The sequence below is a fragment of the Pleurodeles waltl genome, chromosome 2_2 (genome assembly GCF_031143425.1).
Source record: "Pleurodeles waltl isolate 20211129_DDA chromosome 2_2, aPleWal1.hap1.20221129, whole genome shotgun sequence".
NCBI classification, from domain to species: domain Eukaryota; kingdom Metazoa; phylum Chordata; class Amphibia; order Caudata; family Salamandridae; genus Pleurodeles; species Pleurodeles waltl.
Genome location: NC_090439.1, coordinates 1114927562 through 1114951045, shown reverse-complemented (window position 1 = coordinate 1114951045; position 23484 = coordinate 1114927562).

The window sequence follows — 23484 nt, the reverse complement described above, 5'->3', positions numbered from 1 at the left end:
CCTTGCATACATTATGCCTGGTGCAGGCATAATGTGGCGCAAGGGTTTAAAATGTGGTGCAATGCATGCATTGCGCCACTTTGTAAATATGGTGCAGTGTTTTTGCCAACCTAAAGCCACATTAGCGTAAAAAAAATGACGCTAATGTGGCTCAATGGGCTCATAAAAATGTCCCAATATTTGGTAAGAAAACCAACATTTTTGAGGACTCTCAAAACAGAGAGGGAGAGAGGGTGTTTGTGCGTTTTTAAATGTGTATATGTAAAAATTCCTGGTGAAATCCGATAAACATCTCGCCATACCTGTCTGAAAGCACCTGTACCCAACTATTTATCAGAAAGTACATAAGGGGGTATAACACCCCAAACAACGCTCCCGAAGCTACGCCACTGCAGAAGAATCTTCTTTGCCTATCCAGGTGTGGTAGAAGCTCACATGACTCTTGTCAGGACAGGAATGGAATCCAAGTTCAGGTTTAAAAACTGTCACTTTTAATAAATACTTCTCAGTGCAGCGCAATAACATGACATATTGATGTCAAAACCTCTGCATGTTAACGAAATACACTTTTTTGAATTTTGAAGATAATTTATCATATTTGAAGTGATGTCTGGTGTGATTTTCTTGGGAAACATTTTCAGGGCTCAGCTTGTACACAAGCTCTAGGAGCCAAGCCTGGGCTCAGCTCTGACTCGGCTTGCCCTGTTAATTTGCTGGCTCCCCCATATCCATATTAACCAACTTTACTCTCAGGACAATGCATTTCTCACAGATTAGTTTATCTTGCATTTCTTTTTCAGTTAAGGTGTCTGCAATTATATTTTACATGCAGTTATTGCCATAGTCAGGGCCACTGGGATTATGTGGCAGGAAGAACCTAACTATGTGACAGGACTGACTAAATTATGCAGGAGTGAAAAGCTAATTATGCTGCATAATGTGACACTTTTTGTGATGGTTTTACTTCATTATATTACCATTTATACACATCCTAACACTGTATGAGCAAAGGCTTCACCTCATTTGTACCAATTTAATGCTCACTGTGATATGAAGGCTACCAACCTTCAGAGGTGCACACCCAGTGCTGCAAGCAGGTAAAAGGCCTATATATTCACCCAATCACCCCCAAGCATCTTCAGTAGAAGGGAAATGCAACATGCACTTTACAGTGCAACTGGGCCTGTAGCACCTGCAGAACACTTTGCTAAAGGCAACAGTTAACTGGAATGAGAAGAGAGGATGGACATCGAGGGTGGGGCCATTAAATAAAATCATTTCTAGAACCTGATGACAGAATCTAACTTTTTTCATTAAAGAATCTGTTTACATGCCTTAGGCACTAAGAAAATCAAAAAATATTATTAACATTGGTATTCTGTCATAAATATTTATGTAACAGTTCCTTGGCACTCACAAGAGTTAGCAAAGGGTTTTGAAATGCCAATATAATTGAATGTAACAGGCTTGCTCATTTATATTTAAGGGAAACCTGCACAACCTTTGCTTTGTAGTAGTTTAATGTGTGACAAGTTGCTACTGTGATGGGTGAAAGATATGCTAATGCAGCCATTTGTTCCAGTTTATCTGTACCTACCAAATCTTTAGTTGGCACCTTGGAAGTGGGCTGAAGAGAGTGCGAGACCCGCAGGGGGCACAATAAGCACTTAAAACAAGCATTTGCAATCCAACGAGTCTCACGTTTGCTCGCGTTAGAGCTATTGTTGTAAACTCCTAACAAGACTTTTCTTGCCACATAAACTAATAATGAAAAGTAAAACAGTTTCACATATGCGAGCCGATGGTCGCCATGAGCACGAAGGAGACACAGAAAAGGAAACAGAAGTTCGCTCACTGTGAAACTTATTGTTAAAAGTGCAATTACCCATGTTACTGGCAAAAGTGCAATTATCCATGTAACAGGGTCGATGTCATGCAAAGCGCCCGACTTCTGCCCAGGGAGATCATGCTGCGCAGGAATGAAAAGATAAAGTAGTCCAGAAACGAGCTGAGAACACAGGGCCTCATGTGTTTTCAGTAGTTTACCGGTGCACTCGAAGAGGGCTAAACACCGAAAAGGCTTGACGTATGCATGCCTTTCACAAATGGAATCAATCGATTTTTAAAAGGCAAGCCCACAAACTAATGAAAGTGACCGGCGTGACATGGATGTGGTTAGAAGCCCACAGAGAAATTACAACATGGTCCAAAGAGCTTGAGCGAGCTCGACCCTGAAAAGCACAAATAGTCCTTTACTTATAAAGTCTTTGAATGACCTGTGAGGTGCTAGAGTTCAGCACACAGATCAGATAAGGCTCCTCTGAGTCATGGAATCTGCAGCAGCACAGGAGGCGGGTGGGGCAGGTGAACTGAAGCACTTTTGGAGCAATAGGCATTGCGTGCTTGGATTCAGGAAAATAGCCGTGCTGTAATTAAGTCAGCAGCCCATTTAAACTTCATTTGCTTTCAGTCCCTATGCTTTTATTGCACTGAACAACCAATGGAGTTTAGATAGGACCTACAGTGCTTCATCTTGCCAAACTTTATGGTCGTTTGTCCCCCTCATCCCTTTCCTCTGCCTTTGTCGCCTGTGTCCCCCCACCTTCAAAATCTGGGGGGGGATAAATCCCCCACACTTCCTACGCCCATGTTTGGTGGGGCCTCTTTTGAATTTCCGATACAAGAAGCCGCTCGTAATTAGAAAGATAGACACATTAGGGAAAGTGAAAAGACAGTATTTGGAGCCACCTTGTGCTATTTCTGTATTAGCTCTTTAAGGAGGGACAAGTGTTCTGTTTTATTAAAACTTGTTCTCACTGGAGAGCAGACTCAGCTAATGTGTGGGGTGTGGCCTGAGGCAAAATGTGCTGACGCCCTGACTTCCCTTCCCTAGGTGGGGGGTGCTTCCCAGGGGTGTAGCTTCAAAAGGAAGGGGGGGTGGTATTGCACAACCCCATGAATATTTTGTTCTGGTAAATTGTTGGGTGCAGTTATTTTGAGTAGGATATGGTGTAGTGTCTATGGATTTTATCAACACTTTTTGCATACACATACACACAAAAACGCACACACACATACGCTGTTTTGAAAGTCTATATTAAAACTTTTTTTTTCCAAAGTGGGAATTTTTTCCACTTCGTAGCTCTACCAATAAGCATTCCTCTCCTTTGTTCACTTCCCCGTTAGCCCCTCTCAAGCGCATTGATTGTCATATATGTACTTTAACATTTTATTGTCAGAATATATGAAGCTCACACCCCCCCACGTCCCAATCTTACTGACCAACTACGCCCCTGTGGAGGGCCTCTGCTACAGCGTGTACATTGCACTGCTCTGTGTTATAAAACAGCGCTATCCGTTACCAGGCACTAGCCTCCCAGTGACGTATTGCCTCCACCTGCACTAGACGGTTAGGACCTGATTACGAGTTCAGCAGATACGATGACCTGTCCGTTGACCTTCCGACGGGAAGGCTGCTGCCATACTGGCTACCTTCCCTTTGGGCCCTGGCTGATTCCGAGCTCCGCCACAGTCAACTCATCGGGATCGAAGATCCCAACAGAGACGGCTATAGTTTGGAGGAGCTGCCTGCCAACCTCGTAATGTGGCGGTTGGACCGCCACAACCGCGGCGGTCTGACAGCCACCACAAGTGTGGCTGTCCTCAGACCGCCACACTCATAATCAGTCCCTTAGTCTTTACACCTCCAATTCTAACCAAATAGAAACAGATGCAGATACAACAAAGGAAACATGGCTTTTTTTCTCTGCTTTTCCGTGAAGTTTTGAGATGTCTTTGGACTTTCGCATTTGAGGTCTCTCCACCCATTTCCCTGATCCATTTCGTGAACAGAGGTTATGGCAGGGCTGGCGTTAGCGCTGGTGATGCCCAGTGTGACAATCATTCTTGCCCCCCATGCCCTCCGTCTCGGAATTCCTCACTAATACTGGGCAAATGTTGCCCTTGTCTTTCCATACCCCTTTCTCACTTACAATTAATTTGTTTTAAAGCACTTGTAAAGGATGGTTTTGTGAATAAGAATGTATCTCTACCCATACAAACCCTTTTTACTAGCATTAGGAATAATTAATGAAAGACTGGGGGAAAAACATAACGTTCTAACCTATTTTATGCAGTTTGCACGCAGCTCTTTAATGACAGTTCGTAACAGCCACTGTTCCATAGTAAGGTTGTATCTTTTGAACTGCTGTAACAAAAGAATCTCTGTGACAAAAGCAGTAATCCACTCAGTTATCTACATAAAATACAGATCTGTGATCTGCACTGTGTGTGTTCTTTGCAGCAGCAGGCACATTAACCCTCTGCTCTACTTTATGGTGAATGAAAATTGCCACTAGACAAAACATTAATCACAAGAGTTCACATTTTTATTGGTGCCTTACTCTGTAGCAGGTGTTTTTAAATTGTAAGTTATTGCTAAACACAGCGCATCCCACCACCCTGCAGGAGGCCGCACCAGTCGCACTGTCCTAAATCCCGGACCTGGGTGGTGGCATTTTATGCTAACTGGAATGTGGGGAGCCACTGTTGCTATATGCCCGCTCAACCTGCCCATCAGTGCATGAGTTATCATGCCTCTATCAAGTGCCAAAAGAAGTTACAAAGGTTGCTCAGAGGAAAGACAGACTGGTTTATGTTATATCAGCAGTATTTGTATAGTGCTCATGAGTCATTATTATAGCTTTGCAGCACTTTGTGTTGTCTTGAGTGTACATTTCTGCCTGGCTCTATGCTTCGTGCAGACCAGCTCTGGATTGTGGAAGCTTGCTGTGGCTTCTGTGTGAGAAGTTGTTTTACGGGTCCAGCTTAGCGGTTTATCTCAGGAGTGTTTTATAGTGTGCAGTGGTTTGTCGTGAGTAGTGTTGATGTTGTAAGGATCCCTTTGAATGTGTTAACAGACCCCTGGGAGGTCACTTTTAGGCAGGCCCGGCTCTAGGATTTTCACTCTAGGAGTACCTTGAAAATGAACGAGGTTGCATAGCACCTCCCAGGTGTCCCAAAGCTAACTCTGGGAATGTTGGATGGTCTGGTGGTGTTTGGGGTGGGAGGTGAACTGTATACTCTACTACTGCCAGGTTCTGCCTACTAGTTTTACTCTTTATTTCTAGCTTTGTTCTTACACACTTTGGTACATATGTACGAAAGTTTGAAATTGTGAGTTCCTAATTGCAATTTCATGCAAATCGCAATTAGGAAATCACAATTTCAAATGTATGAAACTCTTTGTGTTTCAGTTGCGATTCCAAGTGGGTCGCAAATAGACCTACCTCATGAATGTTGATGAAGTAGGTCTCGCTTTGCAACTCATTGGGAATTGCAAAAATCTCAGAGATGGTGGCCTGCTGGGGTCAGCAGACCACCATGTCTGTGATTGCTTTTAAATAAAGCATTTTTTTTTCAAATGTAGCCTGTTTTCCTTAAATTAATACAGGATGCGTTTAAAAAATAAAATGAAAAGTTTTCTTTTCATTTTTTAAGAGTAGGCAGTGGTCCATGAGGCCACTGCCTTCTCTTAAAAAATGCTTTTACGAACATTCACAAAGGGGAAGGGGTCCATTTAGGAGCCCTTCCCCTTTGTGAATGGGTTACCACCAGTTTGAAATTGGTGGTAAACTGGGAATGTTTTAGGACAGCATTTCAATAGCAAAACATTCATACATACCACTGCGATTCGGTATTAAGTAGGGACACCCTAAACGTACCCCTTCCTAATACTGAATCGCAAAGCCAAATTCTGCGAATTGGACCGTTTACAACCTCTAAAAAGCTTTGTACATGTATCCCTGTAGCTCTGGTGCTCTCCCTGCCTCACCCACCTTTCTCTCTGCCTCGCCCTCCTCTCCTGTCCACCTCAGCCTCTGCTTCCTCCTGCCTCATCCTCTTCTCTTTTCACCCCTCCTCTCTCTCTGCCCCACCTTTCTCTCTCTACTCATCCTCCTTTCTCACTGTCATCCCCTCTCTCTCTCGCCCTCATCTTTCTCACACCTCACCCTTCTATCCTTCTGCCTCACTCTTTAATTTCTCTCCACCTCGCCAGCCTCCCTCTGTACGTTAACTCACTCTCTCCCCACCTCCACCTTTCACTTCCCCCTTCTTTCTCCGCTTCCCCTCCTCTCACTCTCTTCCTCCCCCTCCTCTGTCTTTCTGACTCCCCCTCCTTCTTCTCTCCAGCCCCAGGACCAGATTAGGAATCAAAAGCAGCCTTGGCAAATGTCCTCCTAGCAGCCCCATATTGCATGTAGCAAGAGCAGTCAGCAAACCTAACCACTACAAGGAGAATACATCTTTGATAAAAATGGGTTAAAATGTTCCTTTTTCAATATTTTTTAAATCAAATACTAGCTTTTCCACCCCAGTGTATCCTCGCTCTTCTTCTTCTGTTCGCTCCTTCATGCTATCAATCTCCCCTTTTCCCCCACTTTATTACATCTTCTTTCCACCCCTTCACCTTTCTCCCCATTATCTTGCCATCTTTACTTATGTCCCTCATTTCCTATCCAAAACCATCCTCCATTGAGCTACCCCCACCCTTGTTCTACCTACTTCCTTCCCCATTCCTCTTCCTTGCGCCTCCTGCGTCCTTTGTCCCCCTTTCTCACCCTACCTCAACTTTTCACTCTGTTCTCTTTTCTCTGAAAGCAGGGGTCTCCAGACTTTTCAGTATGAGGGCCACATTGTATAGTTTACAAATATTCACTGGCTGAAAAAAAATCAGTTTTATAAATGAATGAATATAATTTAAATGTCTAGATAAGGTTTACTGGGAACTTTTTTGTAATCTGCATGATACGAATCAGAACAAAAGAGAAATGTGACAATTACAAAGAAACAATGCTGTGCTTAAACTGTGATAATAAATAATTATTCTAAATATAATGATATATTAATATATAATAATAAATACATAAATATATAAACAATATATAAATAATGTATATAACATATAATAATATCTAAATAATAATGATATATGAATATATCAATAATATATCAAGACTGTAAAATGATAATATAATATAATAAATATAATTATAAATAATAGAGAAGATTCAAGAGGCTCTGCTGCCACCTGAAGGATCCCAAAGGAATTGCATATTCCCATTAATAGCTAGATAGGTAGCTAAATAGATATCCTATTCATTCTAAAGTTGCTGCGGTCCAATAAAATATTGTAGAGGGCCTGATGTGGCCCAGGGGTGGCAGTTGGAAGACCTGTGTCTTAAAAGAAAGGCAAATAAAAACAAACTGCCTGTGAGATCCGTACTTGATGTAGTGCCCCGTGTAGGCTCTACATCAGATGGTCTTCTTCTCCGGGGTCACCGGCTAGTAATACCACGACAACTACAAAATTGCGTGATCCTGTTAGCACACGGAGGGCATCAAGGAATGACGAAAATGAAAGCGCGCATGAGAGAAAATGTGTGGTTCCCTGGACTTGAAGAGGGAGTGGACCAATGCGTGTGACAATGCCCAGCCTGTCAGCTAACAGCTACACTGGAAGTACCGGCCCCAATCCTGACAGAGAAGCCTGTACGAAACACTGGGCGCAAGTCAGCCTAGACTTTGGAAATTTTCCAGACGGCAGGACCACCCTGGCGCTCATAGGTGGGTACTCTAAGTATCCAATCGTCGAGGTCATTGCGTCCACTGCTTTCACACATGTGGGTCCAGTTCTTGAAAAGGAATTTTGCCATGTTTGGCCTCCCGGAGGAGATCAAGACGGATAATGGATCACCATTCCAAGGGAATGAGTTTCAGGACATGATGAGGCATTTGGGCATCAGACACAGAAGAATCACGCCACTATGGCCTCAAGCCAACGGAGAGGTAGAGCGGTTCATGCGCACGCTTAACAAGGCCCTTAGAATCGCTGTATTAGAAACCACTGACCAGGAACTCAGCCTTCACCGATTTTTACGAGAATACAGAGGAACCCCTCACTGTACAACTGGCCAGACTCCTTGGTCAGTGATGCTTGCAGGTCCGAGACGAGATACCATACCCACAGCCCTCAGGTGGAAACCCACCCCCTATCACCTGAAGCAGACACAAGCCAAGAGGAAAGAAGTCAATGATAAGATGAGCAGAAGAAGGCGGGCTCAGGGTAAAAGACGTCCGCATCGGCAAACAGGTGATCGTCAAAGATCGGAAACCTGGATGGAAATTCTGCACACCCTATGAAGCCGGAGTGTGGACAGTGACTGGGGTGTCCGGGACCATGGTGACAGCAGAGAAAGGGAGTGATCGGTTGACACTAAACATCTTGTGGTTTAAGAAAGCAACGTTTGTGGAACATTCCGGGGATCAGAAAGCAGAGGATCAATTCCCTGACTGGTCGACCACCGAGAGCCCCGAACAAGATCGTGAGAGTGAACTGCCACCGGCGGCTGGACCAGGCTGTTTGAGACAACCGGTGAGCGCCGCCCCAGCAACTCAGTGCAGTGATGCCAGATCCCAGACGGGGAGGTACAGTTTGAGACCCAACCCTCCACCCAGCCAAAAGCTGAAAGACTTTGGTGGTCATTCTGACCCTGGCGGTCTTTGACCGCCAGGGCGGAGGACCGCGGGAGCACCGCCGACAGGCCGGCGGTGCTCCAATGGGGATTCCGACCGCGGCGGTAAAGCCGCGGTCGGACCGGCACCACTGGCGGGGTCCCGCCAGTGTACCGCGGCCCCATTGAATCCTCTGCGGCGGCGCAGCTTGCTGCACCGCCGCGGGGATTCCGACCCCCCCTACCGCCATCCAGATCCCGGCGGTCGGACCGCCGAGATCCGGATGGCGGTAGGGGGGGTCGCGGGGCCCCTGGGGGCCCCTGCAGTGCCCATGCCACTGGCATGGGCATTGCAGGGGCCCCCGTAAGAGGGCCCCTACATGTATTTCACTGTCTGCTGCGCAGACAGTGAAATACGCTACGGGTGCAACTGCACCCGTCGCACAGCTTCCACTCCGCCGGCTCGATTCCGAGCCGTCTTCATCGTGGAAGCCTCTTTCCCGCTGGGCTGGCTGGCGGTCTGAAGGCGACCGCCCGCCAGCCCAGCGGGAAAGTCAGAATTACCGCCGCGGTCTTTCGACCGCGGAACGGTAACCTGACGGCGGGACTTTGGCGGGCGGCCTCCGCCGCCCGCCAAGGTCAGAATGAGGGCCTTTGTGTGCATAATAACTCTTCATCCAGTTGGGGAGGGATGTAGTGTCCCGTGACGGTCTAGTTGTTCAGACACTGATCACAGAACGCTGACCCGGAAGGGGAGATTGGAATTCCGGGGGAAGCCAGAGAAAAAATAATAAAGCGGAGCAAAGGGAGTCTCAGTTTCTCCCCGCGACTCAAGTTTGCATGCAACCATTGTGTGGGCGTCTTTTGATTTACCACGCTGCGCGAGGCCAGAAACACACAACAGAACACTTGAATGAGGAAGGATGAAGCTGGAGGGCTCTGACAGCAATGAGCAGATTGGATGTTACGTATGAAAACTGAGTAAAGAATGAGCATGGATGGGCTGAACCTGGCCGACAATCCTCTTCTGCTGCCATGTTTCTCTGTGGCACCCTAAGAGACTGCAACCAGTCCAGCATTGGCATCCAAAGCCCCCACAGGTTTTTCCTTGATTCTGATTCCGGTCCCTAGGTCCCTTCTTTTGTGAATTGATTTCCTGTGATCCTATGATCACACTGAATGTCCTGTGACGTGGTAGGGTTTCACTCACTACAGAGAATTGCAGTGAGGGGAAGGAAACTTTTTCCAAAAAGCCACAGGCAATAAAGGTAGTTCATAAAATACAATTTTCAATGGCTTATCGTTTTCACATCATTTTTCTACACTTCAACAATTCCATTTCGTCAGTTTTTTCATCCTGCTTCCTTACAAGCAGATTTTGTGTCATTCATTATCTCCGAGAATCTCCCTTGGAGGGGCATGGTAGAAAAAAAAAAGCATGAAAATCTCCCAGTCTCAGGCAGTGCAGCAGTGCTAGATTCTACAGGCTCACAGAGCACCGCCCTGGTCACAAGGGGGCATATTTATACTTGTTTGCGCCAAATTTGTGTCATTATTTTTACGCAAATTCGGTGCAAAACAAACTCCATATTTATACTTTGGCGCTAGACCCATCTAGCGCCAAATTTATGGAGTGAAAGTCATTTTTTGGACGTGGAAACCTACTTTGCATCAATGAGATGCAAAGTAGGCGTTCCCTAGCAAAAAATTACTCTATGGCCTAAGGGCCATATTTATCGCCCGTGCTAAAATCACGCACGGGGAGGAGGGTCAAATAATGGTGCAAAGCTTGCTTTGCACCATTATTTAACGCCTGGGTCAGGGCAGGCGTTAGGGAACTTGTGGGCCTATTTCCATGGTGGAACACCATGGAATAAGCCCACAGGTGCCCGCCCCAGGGACACCCCCACCCACACTAGAGGGACAGCGGAGGATGGGGGACCCCATCCTAGGTAAGTACAGGTAAGTATATATATATATATATATATATATATATATATATATATATATATATATATACATTTTTTTTTTTTAGGTGCCAGTGGGGGCCCTGAAATGGGCCCCCCTACATGGCACTGGGTGCAATGGCCATGCCCAGGGGACCCTGGCCATTGGTGTGGTGGGCATGACTCCTGTCTTTTTTAAGACAGGAGTTATGTGGTATGGATGGTTTTGCGTCAGAAAATTACACTAGGCTGGTTAAAGCCATTTTTTTTACTCTAACCTGCCTAACGTAATTTTTTTGGTGCTAAACCCCCTTCTTCCATACCGCCAGCCCCAGCCGGCTAACGTCATTTCTTTTTACACTAGCCTACCCTTTGCAACATAAATATGGAGCTCGGCTGGTGCCCAGAAATGGTGCAAGCCGGTGCTAAACATTTTGGTCCAAAACTGTATACATCTTACAGGTTTGGGTCACACAAATCTTACGGATGAAGGTTTCAGACAGAACTACTGAATATCACTCAGACATTATGTGAATCATGACCCACAACTGAGTTTGGAGCTCTCACTTCTGCCTCATCTACCGAAGAGTGGGGGGCTGAAATTTTAAACACCACTTATCTATTATAGCATTATGAGCCTGATTCATACTTTGGGAGACACAGTAAGTACCATGATCATGGCGGAGTACTTTACTCATGTCATGCCACAGTAATCTGCCCGCCTAAATTAGTGATGTTTGGTGGCAAAGCAGACATCTCTTGCATTTACAGGAACCGCGGTAAATAGATTGAAAGTTTGATGGATGGCTCTATCAGTCTGACAGAGCTGTCCATCAAACTTTCAATATACTTTTAATTTGAAAAAAATTCTAAAGCGGAATTTTCTTTTTGAAAATAACAAAGCACAATGACCCCTACAATATGGGAGATTTGTCCCATGGCGTGAGGGCCATTTTGCAGTTTTCACTGCCCCCTGCTGCCAGGTTTTATCTGAGTATGTCAGAGAGTGAAAGGTGGCCATTTGTTTGCCCACTTTAAATAGGGCGGACGAACACATGGCCAAACCTCTATGTCCCTTATTCCTGCAGGCTGTTGGAGGTGTAAGTAGGAGGCAGAGAGGGATGAGCTGAAAGTGAAGTTCCGCCCTTACTCTCTCTGAGGTGGGGAGAACTTTGCTTTGGTGAAGAGGGTCCTCCGTCGCCGTAGCAACAGGGTACTTTCGCTGCCAAAGTCTAAATCAGACCCTTCATAATATCCCTCTAAACAATACAAACTGTGCATAAGGGACCAATTTGACATGTTCAGTTTTTTACTTTTTCCACACTTCCACAACTGTTAGGAGTTGTGTGGCTAAGCCAATGTTGTGCACCTTCAGACACTCAAAGGATGAGAGAATGAATTGTTGAGGCGCCAGCTGAATGGCTAAATGGGTAAATCACCCCAAGACATAGGCCTTGGCCATTTTTAATTGAAAATTCACATTTTTCCCGGATCCCACTGAGAGAAGAGCTCTCCCTCGTCACTGTTCCAAGGTCAATAACATTATTAACACTGCAAACTCCAACACGGATATCACACATTGATTACCATAATGACCCCAAGTCTATCAAAAGAGCATCTAGCTCTGGGAACTATTCCAGGTCTCCTAAATGTGTAGATGGCCACATATATAGCATACGTTCACTTCATTATAAAAGCATCGGTGCGAACATCCCAAGAACCCTCTGTTCAAGGCCTGGAGCTGTGCATTCTGCTGTTCCTTGTGAAATAATAAGCCCCTCAATTGAAGATTGCTAGTGACTTGAATATAGGAAGACCAGGAGTGGGGTGTTCCCACATAATAAAATTGTACATTCAGCTGTGAAAACCAATTAGAATATAGGAAAAATATGCACTAGATGTGTGCAAAGTTGCAAAGGATTACCTCTTCAGCCTTTGCGATTTTTTTGAACCTTTGAAAGATTTTAAGAGTTTTTAAACATTGAAAACTGATAAAATGATGTTAAAAACCCTGTAAACATAGATTATGCAGTAAACAATCTGTACAAAGAGATATTTTGGGCCCGGTATAGAGGTTGGCAGATGGGTTACTCCTGCACAGGTGGACAGAATATCTGTCACATTTGTATCAGGATAACACCTCTGCCAGGCCCGAAGTTTCAAGCTCCAGGCCGAGCAGTGGGGTTCAATGATGCAATTGGCCCTGATCCATGCAAGGAAAGAGAACTCCTCTCCCCCTGTGCATTTGGTAAAATACAGACTTAAATGGAAGCTAATGGGCTCTTACCCCCCTGTGCCACTGCACCTGCTGCACTAATTGATTTTTAGTCTGTAGGCTCAATGACAGTGCCCTACCACATACCCACCTGGGGCAAGCTAGTAATTCCAGGATATTACTTCTCTGTTCCGGTGTAGTCAAGATTACAAGTGTGTTTGTAATTGTAATTGTAATCGTATTTATATAGCGCTTACTACCCCTGACGAGGCGTCGAAGCGCTTTTCGATGAGTAGCACGCTACTCCGGTACCCAACAAGAATTAGTGATGGATTAGTATAATTTAATAAGGAGTACAGTTTTAGTATTATTATGAGTTAATTTGAGTTGCGGATATGAGAGTTTGTTAGTTAGATTGACTGGAGTAATGGAGGGGTGGAGGAGGAAAGAAATCCAGAAGTGTTAATTGGGAGTTTATCCTTCATTTGCTCAATCCAAAGGCTTGAGATGAATAAAAGGGGGGCGGAGGGGAAAGAGGATGTGGAAGGGTTAGGGAGAGCATAGTAGCAGGGTGAGATGAATGCAGGAGAATTTAGTAGGGTTGTGTGGGAGGTCACAGAGGTAGAGTGAGGTTTGGTGAGTTAGATGTGGGGGTGGAGGGATGAGCTTAGGCAGAGATATTTAGGAGATGGAAGTGGTCGAAGGGATTTGGGATGAGTCCGAGTGAGAATGGAGGATAGTTTGATAGAGACATGACATAAGAGCGATGAGTAGATAAGTGTGATAAAAAGAGAGCAGAAATTCATAGAAACATGCCAGGCACAGAAACAACATATACACATATATATATATATTTATACACACACACACACATGACTATACACACACATCTGCACATACAATACATAATTAGAAACATGGGTAAAAAATACTTAGTCGTCCATCCATCATCCTGGTAAAAAGGCGGGAACTCCCCCACCTACCTCGAGGGTGGACGGGGCGTGGCCCAGCGGGCGGAGCCCACAGGTGCTCCACAAAGGGAGAAACCCTCCACTCTGTGTCTCCAGCAGAGGAAGACAGAAACCGTGCGTCCCAGTCAGACACAGACCACGCTCCAGCACATCATCAGCTCACCTCCAGGAAGGATTCCAGATCCCCTCCGCCATGGGATCTCTGAGCGCACAGCCCCGCCCCGCCCCATCCCTGCTAAGCCCAAGAGCCAGGGTGGGCCGTCCTTTCCAGAAGGTGAGCTTCAACCGCGGCATCTGCCGCGTCCACATTGTACACTAGGGTACGTGATGGGCCACGGGGGCAAAACGTCTTCAGCAACCTTGTGTGCCCCCGGCAATGTCATTGCCACTAGTGCGTCCCCGCGGAGATGTCCTCGTGCCCCTGCGCATCAACAACGCACCACGCGAGTCGGCGGCAAAACGCAGTGGGGTCGCCTTGGAAAGCTGTCCATCATTCTGGCAAGAGGTTATAACATGGTGCATATTGACAGACAGAGGTGCCATTTTTTTTCCACTCAGGTAGCTATCCTTGCAAAGGCCGCCTCTCCACATGCACTTACAAATACACACAGGCACACACACTAGTAAGCACACCAGGCGCGGCCCGTCCTTTGGGGCAGAGGGGCCACGGCCCCCCACCTTTTGCTCCTCATGAAGAGTGGCTGTCAGACTGAACAAAGGTCAGCCTGACAGACACTCTCCATGTTCAGGTCAGGCAGCCAGGAGCAGCATGCGCGATTTGCGCAGACTCCTGGCTGCCTGAGCTGAACTTTGCTGAGCTGAGGAGGTCACAGCTCCTATGGACGTGACCTCCTCGGCTCAGCAAAGGTGACGAGGGAAGCATCACCCATTGACTTCTACCTGGACGCTTCAGGTTTAAGCCCTGAAGTGCCCAGGGTGAGTGTCAATCAGTGACACCTCGTCACAGAGTGGGGTGGGGTCAGCAGTCTTACTGACCCCATCCCACTCTGTGACGAAGTTGGGACTGCTGCCTTCCCTCATTGGCTGACCTATGGTCAGCCAATGAGGGAAGGCAGCAGTCCCAACCCTCCTGAGACCTCCGAGGGTGAAGGTAAGTGTGTGTGTGATCTTTTTAAGTGAATGTTTAGTGCGTCCGTGCATGTTTGAATATTGATGAGTGTTGTGAATGGATGTACGTGCGTGCGTGAAAGAATGAGTGTGAGTGTGCTTCCCGCCCGCCCCCTCCCTCCTAAAACTGCCGGCCGCAACTGAATAAAGCACACAGGAACTCATGCCTATTGCAAGAGTGCCCTGAAGGTGTTCATTAGAATGAAACGTGTTGGCTACAACGATACAAGAAAAGGTTTGGGGCTATGCAATGTAGAAAAATATAAAGGATACAACTTTCTTCATGACGTGTCGTCAGGCATATTTCTTACCATGAAATATGAAACAGAGATATGACCAATCTGGTAATGACGGAGTGTGCTGAGAATTGTATGTATATCCTGTGGGAAGGAGGGTGGGGCACAGTTACAGGAAATCTGAAACTCCTTGATATGTGTGAACCTCATCTCTGAACCAGTTTCCTTTACTTATTTCTGGGCCAGACTTGCCATTCTCCCATTCTGGCACTTTCTCAGTTGGCTGCACGCTGAGCTTGCTTCCTGCAGCTATGTTTTAGTTGCTGCCTCCTGGCTACAGTGGGGGTCTGGTGTGAACATTTTTGCCAGGGCTAATTCAGGTTGTTATTCCAGCCATTGTTTATTTGAGCTTTGTATAGAATATTTTTATAGGACACTGTACAATTTCTTGGTGAGACAGTGGATGGACCAGCTCTCATTTACAACAAAAATTTGTGATTTTTTAAATGGAATATGCTATTGTTTCCTGATAGACAACTTAGCAGTTTGTACACACAGAAAGCTCTTTCTGATAGGTTGGTAGACTATCATGGTGTGACCAGAAACTGATCAAGATTCCTGCTGCTAGTGCATGATTCTCATCTGGAATAAAAGGCAAGATACTGGCCTGCGGCGAATTATTAGGGCAACATCCCTGCACATGAGTAGGAACCAAGCTGAGATCCAGGGGTGGCAGAATGTTGATAGGGACAATACGCTCTTTAAGAAGCCACAGGATTTGGGATAGGCCCAACACTGGCCATAAAAAATTACATGTGTAGCCATCTTGCTTGTTTCAGAACTGTCTTTTGCTCCACAAATGATGATGTAAAGAATGCAAACCTCAGCCTGCAGGTTAGTTTTCCCACTTGTGAAAAGTCTTACCACTTCTAAAAAGTCCTACCACTTCTGGAAAGTTTTACCACTTCTGGGAAGTCCTCCCCTTTCTGGAAAGTCTTCCCACTTCTGGAACACCTTACTACTTTTGGAACATTCTGCCATTTCTTTAGTCCTACTATCTGTTGATGTATTAGCAGTCTCACTAGAATAGTGTTTCTTAATCTTTTGACTTCTGTGGACCACTTCATCATTACTGGAATCCACCCCACTGAGTCATTTGAGGTCCTCTCTGACTCACTATTGGAAGCTGGGGATGCCCGGCCTGAGCAATTTCTATGATTTGAACTTGAAAACCAGGAACAAAAATACAGAAAGAAGTATATAGAAAATAAATGCTCAAATACTGAAATATTTTGTTTACTACACAATCTCATTTAGGAAAAGTTTTCAAATTTTCGGTTTTGCTTTTTTATTTGTATATAGTTTATTAATTTGAATGCATTAAGTTTAAAAACATTTAATTTTGTAACGCAATCACGAGCCCCGCTGAGTAGGCCTCGCAGACCCCCAGGTATCCTCAAACCATGAGTTAAGAACCATTGCACTAGAGCACTGGTCCATGCCGGCCCTTGTGGGCAGCACTTCAGCATGTGCTGCACCTGTTCACCACAGGGGTTATCACAGTGACGTTGCGGGTGCTCCACGTAAATCTAACTCACTTCTAAACCGTGGTTAGGAAGAAGGATACACCACATTGTTTTTGTGTCAGTGTTCTTTCAGACATGTCCAGCAGCTGCTGTTCTGGTAAACGTCTTTTTGACATGTTGTTAGTATTTCTAAGGAGTGGCAATGTTAGCCAAATAGTAGTGAAATGCTTATATTTGCATTGAAAGGCTATCTCTGCCCTTTCATTTATCGGACTGTTTAACTCTTGATTGCCTGCAGGAAAAAAAGACATAAACCCATATTTATACTTTTTTTGCGCCGTATTTGTGTCGTTTTTTTACACAAAATCGGTGCAAACTTACAAAATACAATTGTATTTTAGAAGTTTGCGCTCCTTTTGCGTAAACAAAATGACGCAAAAGCAGTGCTAAAAAAGTATAAATATGGGCCATAGAGTCAAAGACTACATTTTATTTCCGATTTCACAAGTCTGTCACAATACACAGTAACATATGATACCATCAGCCATTCCTAGATTTTCTGCCAGTTTCTGGTTGAGAATTACCAGGTATGCTGCCTATGTGGTGAACTGCTGGAGATGAGTTGCAGCAGAGCTGTGCAAAAATGTACCACTTGCAGTCATAAGGGGGGACGTCAGTTTACAAGGCGGTAATTGTATGACATAATACAGAGAACAAAAATATTGTGACACAAAATATAGTGAAAAAATATCTAAACGCGTTATGACATTTTATTTAATAATTGAATTTAGATATTAAAGCTTAAATTAATAAAATTCATAATAAGTACATACTATATAAAATATTATACATTGGGATATGAATAAAATATATATTTAAAAACAATACATTATTTTAATAATAGAAATAAAATACATTAAATATTGTTAATGATAATAATAATCTATAAACATATAGCAAATTATATAAAAATTGATAAAAAATAAAAAATATTAAATAGGAAAATTAAAATATACAAAATGTAAATTTTCACCCTTTATAAATAATTTTGAAATTATTACAAAATTGAAAAAAATTTAAATAAATATTACTGATCCTAACAGTATACTATAGTAATAGTAGTGAAAATATATGACTTTGCAGAGGTCAGATTTGTATTCCAATCATAGCAACAGTAGGGAAAGTATTGAACATTTTGATGGGGTCAGATTTAGTATTTCCACTGTAACATAAGCAAAAGTGAGGAAAGTGTTGGATTTTGGAGCTGTAAGATTTACTGTTCTCACTCCACCATATGCAAAGTATAGAAAGTCCTGGACTTTGAAAGGGTCAGATTTACTATTCCCACTCCAAAATTAGGCAACAGTAGGGAAAGTGTTGGACTTTTTAGGGTTAATATTCCACTGCAATATAAACAAAAGTAGGGCAAGTATTTGACTTTTGAGGGATCAGATTTACTATTGACACTCCAACATAAGCAAAATGTAAGGAAAGTATTGGATTTGGAGAAGTCAGATTTACTATCCCCACGCCAATCTTATAAATAGTAGGTAAACTGATGGACTTTGAAGGGGTCACATTTACTATATCCACTTCTAATGTTTTAAATAAAGCATTTAATTATATACCAAAAATTGAAATTTTGAATATTTTTTAAATAATAAACATATTCATTAAATGTAAAACTTACTAAATTCAATTTCATAAACAGAACTGTTATATTAAAACACTTCCCACTAACTACATTTAAAAATGTAAAATAATATAAAAAGGATAACATTAGTAGTACATTGAAAACTAAACAAACAATTAAAATTTAATTAATAAATATAAAATTAACAAACACAATTCAAAAATTAAATAACTTCATCAACCAAACAACAAGAAATTAAAAATCAACAAATAATTAAAAAAGTAATAAAATAATGCATCTGTTTTTACTTTACATAACTAATTATAAATTAAATAAATACATGAAATAGAAAATTAATTAACATTAAATATAATAATGTTCATATTAACAAAACTTCCCAGCCTAATATCTCTCAAAGCCAACAATCTGCTATTAAATTAACAATCTATAATTAAATTAAGAAAAGTACATTTCATATAAAAACATATATATATATATATATATATATATATATATATATATATATATATATATATATACACCAAGGCCAATTAAACACAACTATTAGACTACTAAAAACTTATAGTACCAAAATAACTTAAACATTTATTAAACTAATCAATGAAAAAACTATATTAGATGAAATCATTTTAAATAAACAATATTATACACAACTTTATTTAAAAAATATTTTCTGTACCTAAGAAAACAATATTCTTATGTTCGGTATTAGGTCCCATGATGTTCTTGAAGTCACAGTATTCTAGCCACAATATCCGTGACCCATGATATTTTTTATTTGCTTTTTTGATCAAACACCATCTGTAGGTTAATTTTGAGTGAGGCAAGCCATCCGATTAGGCCAGACGAGGCAGCGCTTGGTGCACTGACGAGTTGACTCTGCTACAAGAACGTGCAGTCAGGGCTCGAGTCAAGGGTAGACACAAGTAGATGCCTCCAACTCACGTTTTTCAGAGGGTAGATGCAGTCTACCTTGCTGCAAAGCTGGCTGCTTTCACTGGAGTGCCATGTTCCAATCTTACTTCTCCCGGAATTCACAGAAATATGCTGAACTCGCCCAGGTATAATTTTCTGACAGCAGGACAGTTTCAGCAGTGCTTGCACGTTGTCTGCTTTTTTTCCAAGCAGCAACGTACAGACGGGGAGGGGGCTTATTAGATTCCACCTTGCCCATAACAAAAGCTGAAGTTAAGGGGCCATTAGGCCTCTTTCTGTTGGAGCAGGAGCCTCACGCCTAGATGCAATGGAGGGAAAGCAAAGGTTCACATCTTAACACTTCACAGGTAAAGAGAGAAATGCTTTTGACTTTGTTCAGTCCCTGTATATAAGAGATATGTATACACTGTAGGAATGTCAGATGTGTTGGTCGTCCAAGTATTTACACAAATAACAATTTAAATACCTCTGTTTTGTTTTATTTCTTTTATAGCGCTATAAAAGAAATAAAACAAAATAGTGGTATTTAAATAGTTTTTTGTGTATATGTGGTGTAAAGCGCTCTGACTTCCTGCATTGGGACGAGTTGTGCCAATACTCATCCCAGTGCAGGGTGTCAGAGCACTTTATACCACATGTACAGATTATACATTGACAATAAATCGTATACGTGTACATCAATATAAAGGATGTGCTACATAAGACAATGAGGGTTACAAGGTGTAGGAGCCCCATGTCCGTCATACCTCGTAATGCTATATTAGAAGGATTAAAATGTATCAACTGCAAGTACCAAAAGCATCTCTGTCTTAAAAGCAGTAACCCACTTGCCCATTCACATAAAGTAAAAAGCTGTCATTTGTGTGTTACATAATGTGCTTGGTAGGAATCATCTTAACCCTTTATGCTACTTTGATTCAAAACTAGGACTAGGCAAAATGCAGATCTCTCCAGCAAATGTGTTATCCTCCAGCGTTATCTTACCATTACTATTATTCCCTGAGGTTTAGCTGGCAGAGCAAGATCTCAGCAGCAGGCACCTTAGCCCCATAGGCTGTTTTAAAATACAGACATTGCAACCAAATAAGCAGAACAGATTTACTGCAATGTTTCTCTTTGTTGCCAATATCTTTGTGGCAGGGTTTAAAAGATAAATGGGTTTAAAAGGCTAATAAATGCCCAGATTTTGCTCTGTGGTTGCATGAATATTTTGACACAATCTCAATGCAACATCTCATTTGTTAAATATTGTAATGTGCTCAAATGTACTTATGATAGACCTGACAAACATATGTGAGGTCTTAAGATATCACATATGTTGTCACTTCCTGTGAGGTCATGAGTTGTGATGCCACTTCCTGTAATACCACATGTAATGTCATGCACCGTGATGTAACATGCTGTGATATCACTTGCATACTGCCTAACCTGGTTAGTCCCCCACTTTTTATTAGGACTTGAAAGGAAACGTTGATTTGTGTGGGTTTTTAAATGACTTTCTGCTATTTTAAGGGTATTGAGCTACACATTTTTGTTGCTAACATTCTCAGTTAGCGCAGAGCCGCCCTGCATGAAGTGTAAATGAGCACTTAAAAGATCAGTTTTGTCACACACATTTTCACTTCCTCCATTATTCACCTGCATTTGCAGAAGCTTCTATTCCCGATTCTCAGGTTAATGGGAAACTGTTTACACAGAGCGAAAGCAAGTGACGATGACCCATTTCAAAATCCTCTACTTTGTTGACACTGGAACCCATGATCTGTTATGCATGAAAATGTTGCTGGTTTAACACACTGGGCTAGTCATCCATCACTTTGTTAAATTCCATTCACGTTTATCCAGCTTGCACGAACTACACATAGAGGTAAAATGCCAAGAAACTGGGAGTCTGACTCCAAGTTACTTGAAAATCTTGAAAGGCAGGCATTTCTCCAAAAGCCAATCTATGTGCCGTAAATGGTGCCTCCAATTGCACCATATGCTACTGTTATGCACATGTTTTGCAAGTTTTACAACTGAAGGTGAAGTAGAATTTCCTGAAATGAGTGACAGCCTGTTGTCCACCTGATTGTGACTAAGGGCCTCATTACGAATCTGGCGTCCGACTACCAGATCGCCATTTGGCGGTCCTGAAAAGACCAGCCTTGTTAGTGGTCGTCCAGACTACCCTACTACAAGTCAAACAGGCAGGACCGCCAACCAAAAAAGGCAGCCAACCAACGGCACAGAGGCTGGGAAATAGGAGGTCCACCCTCCAGAGCTGACAGTACATCGACCAACCACTGACCGTATTATAAGTCCAAAGTCGCAATGGCGGACACCCATGGTGGACAGCCGATGGCGGCATGTACCACGGCAGGAAAACCACACAGCTGGCACACATTGCCACACTGGACACACCTGCAAAGCACACTATAAAACACACCCCTTCACACACCACAATCCTTTGCATTTTCAATGCAAAACACCGAAGACAGAGCAAATCATTTACCACACAGCACAGATACTAGGCACCACTTTTTTCTCACCATCTCTGTACACACCCAGGACACAGTTTTGTCAAGTCACAACCTTTTGCACCTCCCCTTTTTAGTCAGTCACTGTCACATTTTATTTTATTTTCCACCATGTCATGTTCTAAAATTCCAAGTTTTTTCTAAGGATGAGTTGAGGGTCATGGTGGATGAAATCATAAGAGTAGAGCCACAGTTGTTTGGAGCCCAAGTCCAGCATACTCCTCTCAGTAGGAAAAGGGAAATGTGGGGCAGGATATTCGACAGAGTGAATGATGTAGGCACACCAACACTGCGTGCAAAGGATGACATTAGGAAGAGGTGGAACGAGCTCAGGGGCAAGTTCCTTTCCCTGGTCTCCAGGCACCACCTGCAGGACAAGAAGACTGGCAGTGACTCTTCCAGTGCCCTATTACCGCTCTTTCCCTAGGAGGAGAAGGTCTTGGCCATCCTGCATCTTGAGGGCTTGATAGGAATACCCGGGGGAGTGGAGTCTGGTAAGTCACAACACAAGAATGTCACCAAAATGCAATGTCATGCATGCACATAGCTCACCTTTTGCCACTTTTACTTTCACTTCACTCCCCAGCCCAGTGTTCACCTGTCCAGAGACCCCTGTTGCAGCTCACATGTGAAGTGGACTCATCTGGGGGGATAGCATTTGTCAAGTGTGTGTAGCAGAGAGAGTGACATGACTGCAAATCCCAATAGGCACTGGTTCTGCAACTCCAAACAGCAGCATAGTGTTTCCCTGTCCAAATACACCTGTTTCTCAACTCACTAATAAAGTTTACTCACCTGGGGGGATACCATGTGTATAGTGAGTGTGTTAGAGGGAGTGACGTGACTGCAAATCTTAGGAGGCACTGTTTCCAAAACTCCACGAACCAGCATAGTGCTTCCTTGTCCAAATACCCTTGTTTCTCAACTCACAAAAGAAGTTTACTCACCTGGGGGGATGCCATGTGTATAGTTTGTGTAGTAGAGGGAGTGACATGACTGTGAATCCCAGGAGGCACTGTTTCCATAACCCCAAACACCATCATAGTGTTCCCTTGTCCAAATACCCCTGTTTCCCAACTCACTCATGTTTACTCACCCTCACGGATGACATTGGTCAAGTTTGTAAAGTAGATAGACTTACCTGAATGCAACTCACAGGAGGCACTGTATCTCTGGCTCCAAACACCAGAACAGTGTACATTAGATCAAAGAGCCCAGCTTGGCAAATCACAACATAAGTTTAATTAGATGTGAGGATACCATTTGTAAAGTGTGTGTAGTAGAGGGAGTGTCCTGACTGCTAAGGACAGGGGGCACTGTATCCCTCACTCCAAACATAAGCCCCGGGTCCATATGCCCAAATAGCCATGGCTGTGAAATCCCAATTGAAGTTCACTCCCCCGGGAGGATACCATATGGAAAATGGTGGGAAGTAGAAGGAGTGACCAGAATGTAAAGCCCAATTGGCCCTGTTTACCTAACCTCAACAACAAGACCTGTTTCACTTGCCCAAATCCATCTAGTAGAGAACTCCCAATTAAACTCCACACACCTGGGAGGATGGAAATTGTCAAGTGTGTGCAGTAGAGACAGTGACATGACTGTAACTCTCAGGAGGCTCTATTTCCCCAATTCAAAATACCACACCACTTGATCAAATACCCTTGCATGCTAAGTCAAGTTTGAGGTTTACACTTGGAAGTTACCAGGATACAGATCATGCCCAACTCTGAGATGTCTCTGGCTCCCTAGCTCCATCTTGACCTGCTAACACAAGATGTAATCAGGCCAGGAATGACAGCTTACCAAGTGATTGCAAAGGCCTGAAGATACATAACCA